Genomic DNA, 9,956 nt, shown 5'->3' on the forward strand with positions numbered 1-9,956 from the left:
CCCCACCTGTTAATACTTACCTAATGCTGATTTACTAATATGCTAGGATGGCAAAACCATAAAATGATGACCATGTGACAACACAGACTCATTTCTCTGTATATTATCCATAATATTATTTTTCATGCCTTTGGTCATTGTTGGACTTTGCTACTTTATTCAACATTCAGTGACGCAATGAAACAAATGAATCCCATGTTGACCCCATTACAGCAAGCACTAGGAATGGGAAGGGGAAGATGGTAGGAAAACTCCTTGGCTATGTCACCTGTCATATCTGGAGATGTGGATTTAACAAGCAAAAGCAATGTCCAGAAGCAGCTCCTCCTGGAGGAAAATGTTGTGTGACAGACATAGACAGAATAAACATTAAAGGCTAGTGTTCACATCTTTATTTTGGTGTTAGTGTGAACAAAAAATAAAATCAAAATATTCTTGTCAATTGATCTTTGCATTTGAAAGGAGATATGATTTAATGTTTTCATATTGATAATCATCTGCTTTATAATTGTTATTTATGCACATCAATTGTACATTTTAAGATGTTTCATACCTGCATACACTTTACTTTGACCATACCATTTTCCCTTCACTTTTGGCAATACTAAGTTTTAAATTCAGGGCTTTGTTCTTCCTAGACAAGAACTCTACTGATTGGACAATATCCTGCATCTGTTTTTCTACTTTGTACACATTGTTTACACTCAACATAAATGTGATTACAGTTATAATAAGGGCACTAAATTATTTCTCCCATTTAATTTTTGAAACCTTCACAATTGTGCATCTAATAAACAATTTCCCCTTCCTTCTACCTTGTCATGTATCACATGAGAAGTAACATCATTTATCCACTCTGCTGGTCTCATTTCCCAGAGGAAGCCCCTTGGCACACCAATTTTTAAGCTAATATATTTTAGCCTAGGTAAATACACAATCTGTACATATATCAATGAATTGTTATATATACAAGGTATATTTATACAGGATATAAACATACATTATATATGGTTTTCCATGAAATTGGGTTCACTATAAAATATATTGAACAGGTACTGGTAGCTCATGCCTGTAATCCTAGCTACTCAGGAGGCTGAGATCAGAGGATTGGGGTTCCAAGCCAGCCCAGGCAGGAAAGTCCATGAGAATCTTATCTCTAATTAATCGCCAAATGCCAGAAGTGGTGTTGTGGCCCAACTGATAAAGCACTATGCTTGAGCAAAAAGCTCAGGGACAGTGCCCAGGCCCTGCATTGATCCCCAGGACCTGCTACTCAGGCCTGAAAAGATATTTAGTACAACTGGCTGTTTTCCTGTTGAAACATATGCCAGTGAAACCCTCAAGTTATGGAAAAATTGGACATGATTGTTTTATATTTGAATTAATACATAAAATATAAAATTATATTTATGGAGCCCCATGTTTTTATTTTTGGTGGAACTGCAGTTTGAACTCAGGATTCCACACTTGGTTGGCCTGCTTTCTTTGGTGGTGTTCTACCACTTAAAACATGCCTGTATCCTGATTCTAGTAATTTTGGAGATGGAGTTTCATGTACATTTCTGCTGGGGCTGGCTTCAAATTGCAATCCTCCAGATCTCAGCCTTCTGAGTAGTTAGTTAATAATGCAGGCAACAGCCATGGGCCCGAGCTCCATGTTAGGTTTTTAATAATTGCATACACTCTACAGTATTTAAATCAGGCAGCTAGATATATCTTTTGGAACATATGGTATATCATATATCATTTATCTATTGTAAAACCCTTCTTCACTTCATGACCTATAGAGGAGAGTGGGAATACTCATAGGGAATAAAGTAAATAATCTACAAATGAGTCATCAACTTTAGTTTATCCAAAATAAAACAATGATCTATCAATGTTGAGATAGATTCTAATAGTTTAGAGTTCTGAACTTTGTGAATCGTAAACATTTTTTGATGCATAAACTCAAAAAGTATATAAAGAGTTTGCAAGTTCTCTAGATAAAAAACACCAGATGTCCCTAACCCTCATTTTAATCAATGGATACTGCAATTAAGAAAGTCTTGTTTGTTTTGAAAGTCAGTGTTTTGGTTCGGTCATGGTGCTTGAACTCTAGGCTTGGGCGTTATCCCTCAGCTCTTCAGCTCAAGGCGAGCACTCTACCTCTTGAGCTACAGTGCCACTACCGGTTTCCTGAGTACTTTATTGGAGATAAGTGTCTCACAGACTTTCCTGCTTGGGCTGGCTTTGAACTGTGATAGTCAGATCTCAGCCTCCTGAGTAGCTAGGATTATAGGCATGATCCATTGGTGCCCAACTTTAATTTGTTTTAACTGAATGTTTTACTATGGGAAGCTTATGAGACTAGGGGTTTGTGGGTTCTGACCTCACCTCTACCCTGTGTAGTGTTATACCCTTGTCCAAAAATTGAACCTGAGGCCTGGATTATAACATGGGAATGATTTTTATTTAGTCAACGATAGATTGAAAGTAATATTCAAATATCTACATGTATCATTTGTGTGTGTGTGTGTGTGTGTGTGTGTGTGTGTGTGTGTGTGTGTGTGTGTGTGTGTGTGTGTGTGTGTGTGTGAGGGTGCTGATAGGCCTTGAACTCAGGACCTGGGAAGTGACCCTGAATTTTTTTGCTCAAGGCTGGCACTCTACCACTTGAGCCACAGCTTCACTTCTGGCTTTTTTGGTCATTCATTAGAAGACAAGACTCTCTTAGACTTCCTTATGACAAGAGGCAGCTGTCAGCCTGGTGAGGAACAAGGATGTAGGAGGAGATGGAGGATAAGCTTTCAAACTATCAAGGCTAACTAAGGGGCCAAACCAGGCCCAGGGTCACCTGCATTTCCCCATCCTTATGCCATAGGAACAATCATACACACTAAAGAAGGATCCCCACCACAAATATGTACCAACTCTAAAGAAAATAGAATGAGACAAGATCAAGACAGAAACAGAAAAACCGAAGCCTGCTGTTTAGGCATGATGCAGAGATCTACCACCTCAGCAGTTCCCAAAACTCTCTAAAGTATGAGAGCCGGATGGGCAGGCCCTGAATTTAAACTTTAGTACTGTGAAAAATGAAGGAAAAAATGACATGGTCATAGTATATTGTACACATGTAGGAAGCACCTCAAATTGTACAATTAATGTACACCAAAGAAATTAATATGGCAGATGATAAACAATATAACATAAACTCATATCTGGCTTTCAGTTGGAAACCTCAATTGACAAGAATATTTCCAATTTTTATTTTGTGTTCACACTAGCACCAAAGTAAAGACACAAACCCTAGCCTTTAATGTTTATTGCTGTCTATGTCTGTGTCACAGAGTATTTTCCTCCAGGAGGAGCTGCTTCTGGACATTGCTTTTGTTCACTAAATCCACATCTCCAGATATGACAGGTGACATAGCCAAGGAGTTTTCCTACCATCTTCCCCTTCCCATTCACAGTGCTTTCCGTAATGTGGACAACAGGAGACTCTATTTTGTTTCATTGCTTCACTGAATTGTAAACAAAGGAGAACAGTCCAAGAATTACCCAGGCAAGAAAAATAATACTTCTTACGGATAATATGCAGAGAAATGAGGGACAAAGGGTGAGTAAATGCAACAGTGGAATTCAAGAGACACTATGTTGAAAATGAACTGTACAACTTTTGGGTGGGGATGGAAGGGAAAAACTGGGAAGGGAAAAAAAGCCAGGGAAGGAGTGACAGTGTTCAAGAAGAAATGTACTCTACCTGACTTATGCAACTGTAACCTCTGCACATCACCCTTCTAATACAAATTTTAAAAAGAAGAATCATTACAGAGAAATTATCTTATTCAAAACATAAATGTAATTATGTCAAAACTCATACATAAATAAAAATATGGGATAAACTTCCCTAATGTTATATTTAAAAAAAATCTTCCAAAATCTACTTAAGATATGAAACTTGACAGTGTAATATCAAGCTTGAACATTTTTTGCCAATCACAAATGAAACAAAGATAGCCACCAACACCAATTTTGTTTTATACCAGTGCAAAAATTCAGCAAAACACAATTATGGACACAAGAATTGGAAAAGCCCGCATAAAAATATTAACTCAGATATTGTGGTAATGCATCTGAAAGCTCCAAATATACCTACAAATAAACCATTAGCAATGGCTATTAAATTTCCTGAGCTTACATATTATAAGGTCACCAGACTGTTAAATAATTATATTTCTAAATATCATGTAGAAAGTATTGCAAAAGCACCATAAAAATATGAAGAATCAAAAGGGACAGTGGTTTCTCACATCTGTAATTCTAGCTGCTTAGGAGGCTGAGATCTGAGGTAGATCAGCCAGGTAGAAAAGTCCATGAGCCCCTTATCTGCAGTTAACTACCAGAAAACTGGATCTGGTACTTTGGCTCAAAGTGGTAGAGCGCTAGCTCTGAGAAATAGATGCCCCTTCTTTTTTTCATCTTCCTTCTGGTGTAATGAGGATCCCACATGACCTTTTCCTCTTACAATGATATGAACAATCTTTGAGACCAAGTAGTCTGAATATTATAAAAACACATTTTTTTCCCCCCTAAGGAATGAGCACATGGTGACAAAGTAAGATTAGAACCAAATGACTGGGTGGCTTTGCCACTGATGACTTTCACCTATTTGTGAAAATCTTCTCTTGGCCTTTATTCATTATCACTTTTCTATTCTACCCTTAAGACAAATACTTGAGTTCTGTACATGTGTCATACGACTTGAAGATAAGTCCACTCTACTCAGCCCTCTGACTTTCCTCTCCTGCAGTACACACACTCTGCCAGCCACAGGCTCAGTGCTTGGGCTAGACCATGACTTAGGGCTTCTGACCACTGTACTCTTCACTATTTGAGCCACTGAAACTTCACTGTGGGTCCATGTCAGGCCTTCTCCCTGTCCACCACCAACTCTTCTGTTCATATTTCACCCAAACACTGTTACAAGCTATCCCAAGATTCCCTGAGCTATGACTGTTTTCAAGCTTGAAACAAACTCATTCTCAGCAGATTGCCCTTGTTATAACCCCCCGTGAGACAAGAGGAGCAATGACACATTTTTTCTTTGGAGAGGCCAGCCTTATACCTCAAAGTAGTCATTATTTCCTTAAATCTCCACCCTGGCTTTAAGGTTTGTGGAAGAGGTGTATTTAGCATGCTGGTAGAATTGTCATTCTTGCCAGTGCCATCTGACTTACCTTGTGATTGTGTCTTGGGATTCCTCTAACCCTCCTGTTGGACTATTAACAGTGTCCAGAACTGTTTTCCAATTGTTTCTATTGAGACTGCCTCTCTGTGCTTCTCTTTTGTCAGTGAAAATGTGAACTCATCCCTCTTGTCTTCTAGTCTTGATTTTCTCTCTTTCACTTGATCTTCCCTACTGGTAGGGCTTTCAACCAAGTATTTTCTTTTATTTGATCTATTGTTCTCTTAACTTTTCAAACCCCCAATTAATTTTTTTACCAAATTGCATCTCTTGGGTCATTCTTTGTGTCATAAATTGGCTTCTTAATATTATGTAGCTGCCTATTTTATTCTGTTTGATCTCATTAAAGTATTCTTGGCCCTTTGGATTTCATTGACAATAGTTACAATCATTTTCATTATGTTCAAATAGTTGTACAAAGGAGTTTTCATGAAAACCTGTTCCTCTATGTATGTGATGCATTTGATCAGCTACCCCTTCCTTCATTCTATCTTATCTGTCTAATTCCCATGATTCTCCTCCATCTTCCTGGTTCCACTCTCAGTGAATGATGTGACTTCATTCACTGGACATTCCTCTCTCCACATGACAGCTCCTCCCCTTAAATTGTATCCTGGCTCAGACCAGCCAGGTTTCAGCTTCCTAGCATACACATCGTTGAACTGTTAAATGTGTTCAAGGAGTTATACCATGAAACCCAGGCCTTTTCAGTTTGACTGTGTATATACTCCTGTGTGTGCTGTAATATATGTTTATATTTTAAATGTAACTTCCATATATTAGATAAGTCATGCACTCCATCTCTCTCAGGCTGATTTAACTCAATATGAATTTTTTCTAGCTCCATCCATTTCTCTGTAAATGATGCAATATTATTATTCCTGATGGATTAATAATACATATATAATACATATGTGTATGTATGTATAGTGTATGTGTATGTTACATTAAGTCATTGTGGGCTCTTATGTATGCATTGTCTATTTTCTGCTGATTCTCTTGCTGGTTTCTGTACTGATTTAGAGGTGTCCATGCATGGAATGTACTCAGGCTTCAGTGCCCACGGTGAGTTCCTTAGGACTTCTACTTCTACAGTCTATGGATCTGCATTTCTCTCAGTATGGTCTCAGCACTCTTGATGAAATCAAAACTACTTTTCCATAGCACTGACTTTCATAGCAGTTTTGTCTAGAATTAGGTGTGAGAACATAGAGTGTATATTGAGTGTGTCTCTAGGAAGAATCGTTAGCAATCACCCATCATCATCTTATCTCTTTTTTCTATATTTATCTTGTGCTAGCTCTGGGGCTGTAACTAGGACTTGGATGCTATCACTGACTATTTGTACTCAAGGTTAGTGCCTTACCATTGAAGACAAAGCTCTAGTTCCATTTTTTATTAGGAGTTAGAAATAAGAGTCTCAGAGACTTTCCTTCCTAGGTTTTGAACAATTCTCAGATCTCAGCCTCCTAAGATATATATGTCAGATCTCAACCTCCTAAGACTTAGATAGATAGATATCCTCACACTGGCTAGTGATCCATATACTCAACCCTCTTTAGATTTAGTTTTGAGACTAGGTCATATAAGGGCTAACCCAAACAACAAAGAGATAATATCTCATCCACATAAGGATTGTTGATCACAATAAGAAAATAGATAACAAATGCTGGTGGTATTGTGGGTTAACTAGAGTTCTTGTGTATACTGGTGTAAATCAGAAGTAGTATAGACATTCTGCAATATTGTCTGTGAGCTCTGCAATTTTTTTGAAAAAGAACTATAGTAGGATCAATCAATCCCAATGCTTCTAAATTTCCACGGAAAATTAAAACAGTATGTTGATGACAAAACTTTTGCACATTTTACTAGACCTAAGACACAGACATCTTGCACAAACACCAGAAGATAAAAAGGTAACCAATAGGTTACATGTTTACACTATAATACTAAACAGATACACAAATATAGTATTTTTTGTAAAACATGTCAAAATAGAAACATTACATTATTGAAATAGTCCAACCATAAATATAATTATTGGATTTTTGAACTCCTTGAAATTGAGCATAGAACAGATATTATCAGACTTTGAGAAGAGTTTTGTCTAATAAGAATTTGGGAAGTTTGACTAATGGGATTAAGTTACAATTAGAGAGGAATAAAAGTATATGATATTAGCTGGGAGCCAGTGGTTCATACATGTAATCCTAGCTACTCAGGAGGTTGAGATCTGAGGATCATGGTTTCAAGCTAGCACAGGCAGGAAAGTCTGTCAGACTATTAATTGCAATTAACTACCAAAACCCCAGAAGTGGAGCTCTGGTTCAAGTGATAGAGCACTAACTGTGAGGAAAAAAACAAACAAACTCCGGAACAGCACCCAGGCCCTGAGTTCAAGCTCCTGGACCAGTACCAAAACAGCACAGATAAAATCCCATAATGTCTAATATACAGTAGAGGAACTTGGTTATGATAATAGTGTCTATTTCCAAAGAGAAAAATTGACTGAGAATGATTGATCACACAGAAATTACAAATATGTAAGGATACAAATATGGTTATTCTGAGATGAACTCAATAATGTATATATGCTTCAAAAAACCCAATATATACCATAATTTTAGCTTTTCAACATATCAATTGATATTAACCTAAACATCAAAAATCATGTCTCATATTTTATAATCTTGAAGGTTTTCGTTTTCCTGGCATATAGTTTTAGTGGCCAAACAACACATTGTACAAAGTTCATGCACCTGGACCTATAAAGAATTCTATGAAGAGGGATTGGGAAGGTGGCTCAGTGGTAGAGCACTTGCCTTGCATGCATGAGGCCCTAGGTTTGATTCCTTAGCACCACATAAGCAAAAAGAAAAAAGCCGGAAGCAGCGCTGCGGCTCAAGTGGTAGAACGCTGAACTTGAGCTGAAGACCTGAGGGACAGCGCCCAGGCCCAGAGTTCAGGCCCCATGACCAGACATTCCTCCCCCCCAAAAAAAACCAAAAACTAAAACAAAAAAAGAAGAATTCTATTTATAAAGCCATATCTATAAAGAATATGTATGGTATGTGGATCTGTGTCTGTGTACTCATGTATTCCAGAGTCACATATCCATATAGACACTGGTATTAACTGAAAATTGTCTGACAAGGTTGTTCCCTTTGGGAAAGTAGAGGAAGTATAATGAGAAGTTACTTTGCATTATAATATTTTAAGATGAAAGGAAGGAAAAGAATTTCAGTCCTGTTTTAGATGTACATTATCATGGGATAATGACTTTAGGTTCTTGCTGTCCTCATTTAGATGGAATGTAAACCTACATGGAAGGTAGAAAAATAATAGTAAAGGAGATGTTTCCTAGGATTTTTGTCTTGGGGAGAAAGAAGAAGACTCAACCCATATGAATAACACCCAGAAATATGGAAACAAACATTCCCATATGCCTCTAGGTTAGCTAAATACTATTTCAAGTTTTCTTATTTGTTCACAGTAACATCAAAACAAGGCCATGATTTCTAACCTTCATTTATTTTCCTTCCTATGATTCATTTCCATTCTATTTCCCTGTAGGCCGGATATGCGTCTAAGAATCGTCCATCTGTTTTGAAATAAAACCTCTAGAAACACTGAGTGACACTCAGTTGACTCTGTTCTCTACCATCCTCCCCTTAAATTCTTTAGCTTTTCATTGAGTGGAAAAGGAGCCTCTTTGCATTTCTGTTTTCTTTCATCTTCCTTGACACAGGAAAGGAGATATAAGAATGGTCAGAACAATCAAGAATACTTTTTTTCAAGAACATACAGAGAAGAAATGGCTCCAAAATATAATCTGTGAATCATTTTGTCGTTTTTCAGTGATAGCATATGAACCACACAGCTGCAGCTGTGCACTGGAAATTGGCATGGTCAAAACAACTGCAATAAAACACAAGGAATAGCAGGTGTGTTTGTGCAATGACACCCTTCCTCCCCACCCCCCCACTCTCACCCCACCTTCCACTAAGTCTACAAAGTGGTGAATGGGTTTCCTGGATATTGAGCACAGGAGGTGAAATGAGCATTGAGTGGAGGGAAGGCATCCTGCATAGGTAAAGAAGGAGCCAGGGTCTCAGAAGAAGTGCTGTCACAGTGCACCTACTCAGACAGGAATGAAGCAGAGCTGGGAAGTGGGTGGAAAGGCAGCAAATCCAATGGCTGCTGGGATGGTGTGGATGTCCTTTGGGTCAACTAGAGATTTTAGTTTAAAGTTCTGTAAAGTGGTAGTCAGGAATAAAAATAGCTCCATATGGGCCAGACCCTCTCCTCCACACATCCATTTTCCTAGAGAAACAAAAAAAAATCCACCAGAGTGTAGTTATTCCTGGTATGTAATTGTTAAAATACTAAGCCCTGTGTTTGCATCCCCAAAGAATATGGTTGTTGATTGGAATTTGGAGTGGGCGATACACAGGCAAATGGACTAATAGTAGACTGATACCTGTTGAGAAAGGCATGAAGTAGTCACTTTTCTTAAAGTTGCCACTCTTATCTAGAAAGTGGCCAGGGTCAAACATTTCTGTGTTGGAGAATACCTTGTTATCATATAGCACAGACATCAAAATGGTTGTGCCCTGGAAACCACATACACAGAACACCAGGCTAATAAAAAAAAATCATGAAGTTGAGAATTACATTTGAAATCAATTAGTTCTAGTTTTCAAAAACAGAGCAATGACATTTCCAT

At 37.8% G+C, this 9,956-nt stretch overlaps 1 protein-coding gene and 1 long non-coding RNA gene across 2 annotated transcripts in view; one reads left to right on the top strand and one right to left on the bottom strand.

The window, feature by feature from the left end:
• The window catches only part of LOC122115684 (cytochrome P450 2C5-like), a 74,486-nt gene that overhangs the window by 18,064 nt on the left and 46,466 nt on the right, over nt 1-9,956 (top strand). The gene's annotated exons all lie outside the window — the stretch shown is intronic.
• LOC122115700 lies at nt 1,257-9,792 on the bottom strand. The gene is made up of 3 exons (XR_006148832.1): nt 9,711-9,792; nt 1,302-1,312; nt 1,257-1,266 (listed from the first exon to the last, which is right to left on the bottom strand). It is a non-coding gene; the product is annotated as an uncharacterized LOC122115700 (long non-coding RNA).

This window comes from Dipodomys spectabilis, unplaced genomic scaffold (assembly GCF_019054845.1).
Source record: "Dipodomys spectabilis isolate Male_0828 unplaced genomic scaffold, ASM1905484v1 ptg000125l, whole genome shotgun sequence".
NCBI lineage: Eukaryota > Metazoa > Chordata > Mammalia > Rodentia > Heteromyidae > Dipodomys > Dipodomys spectabilis.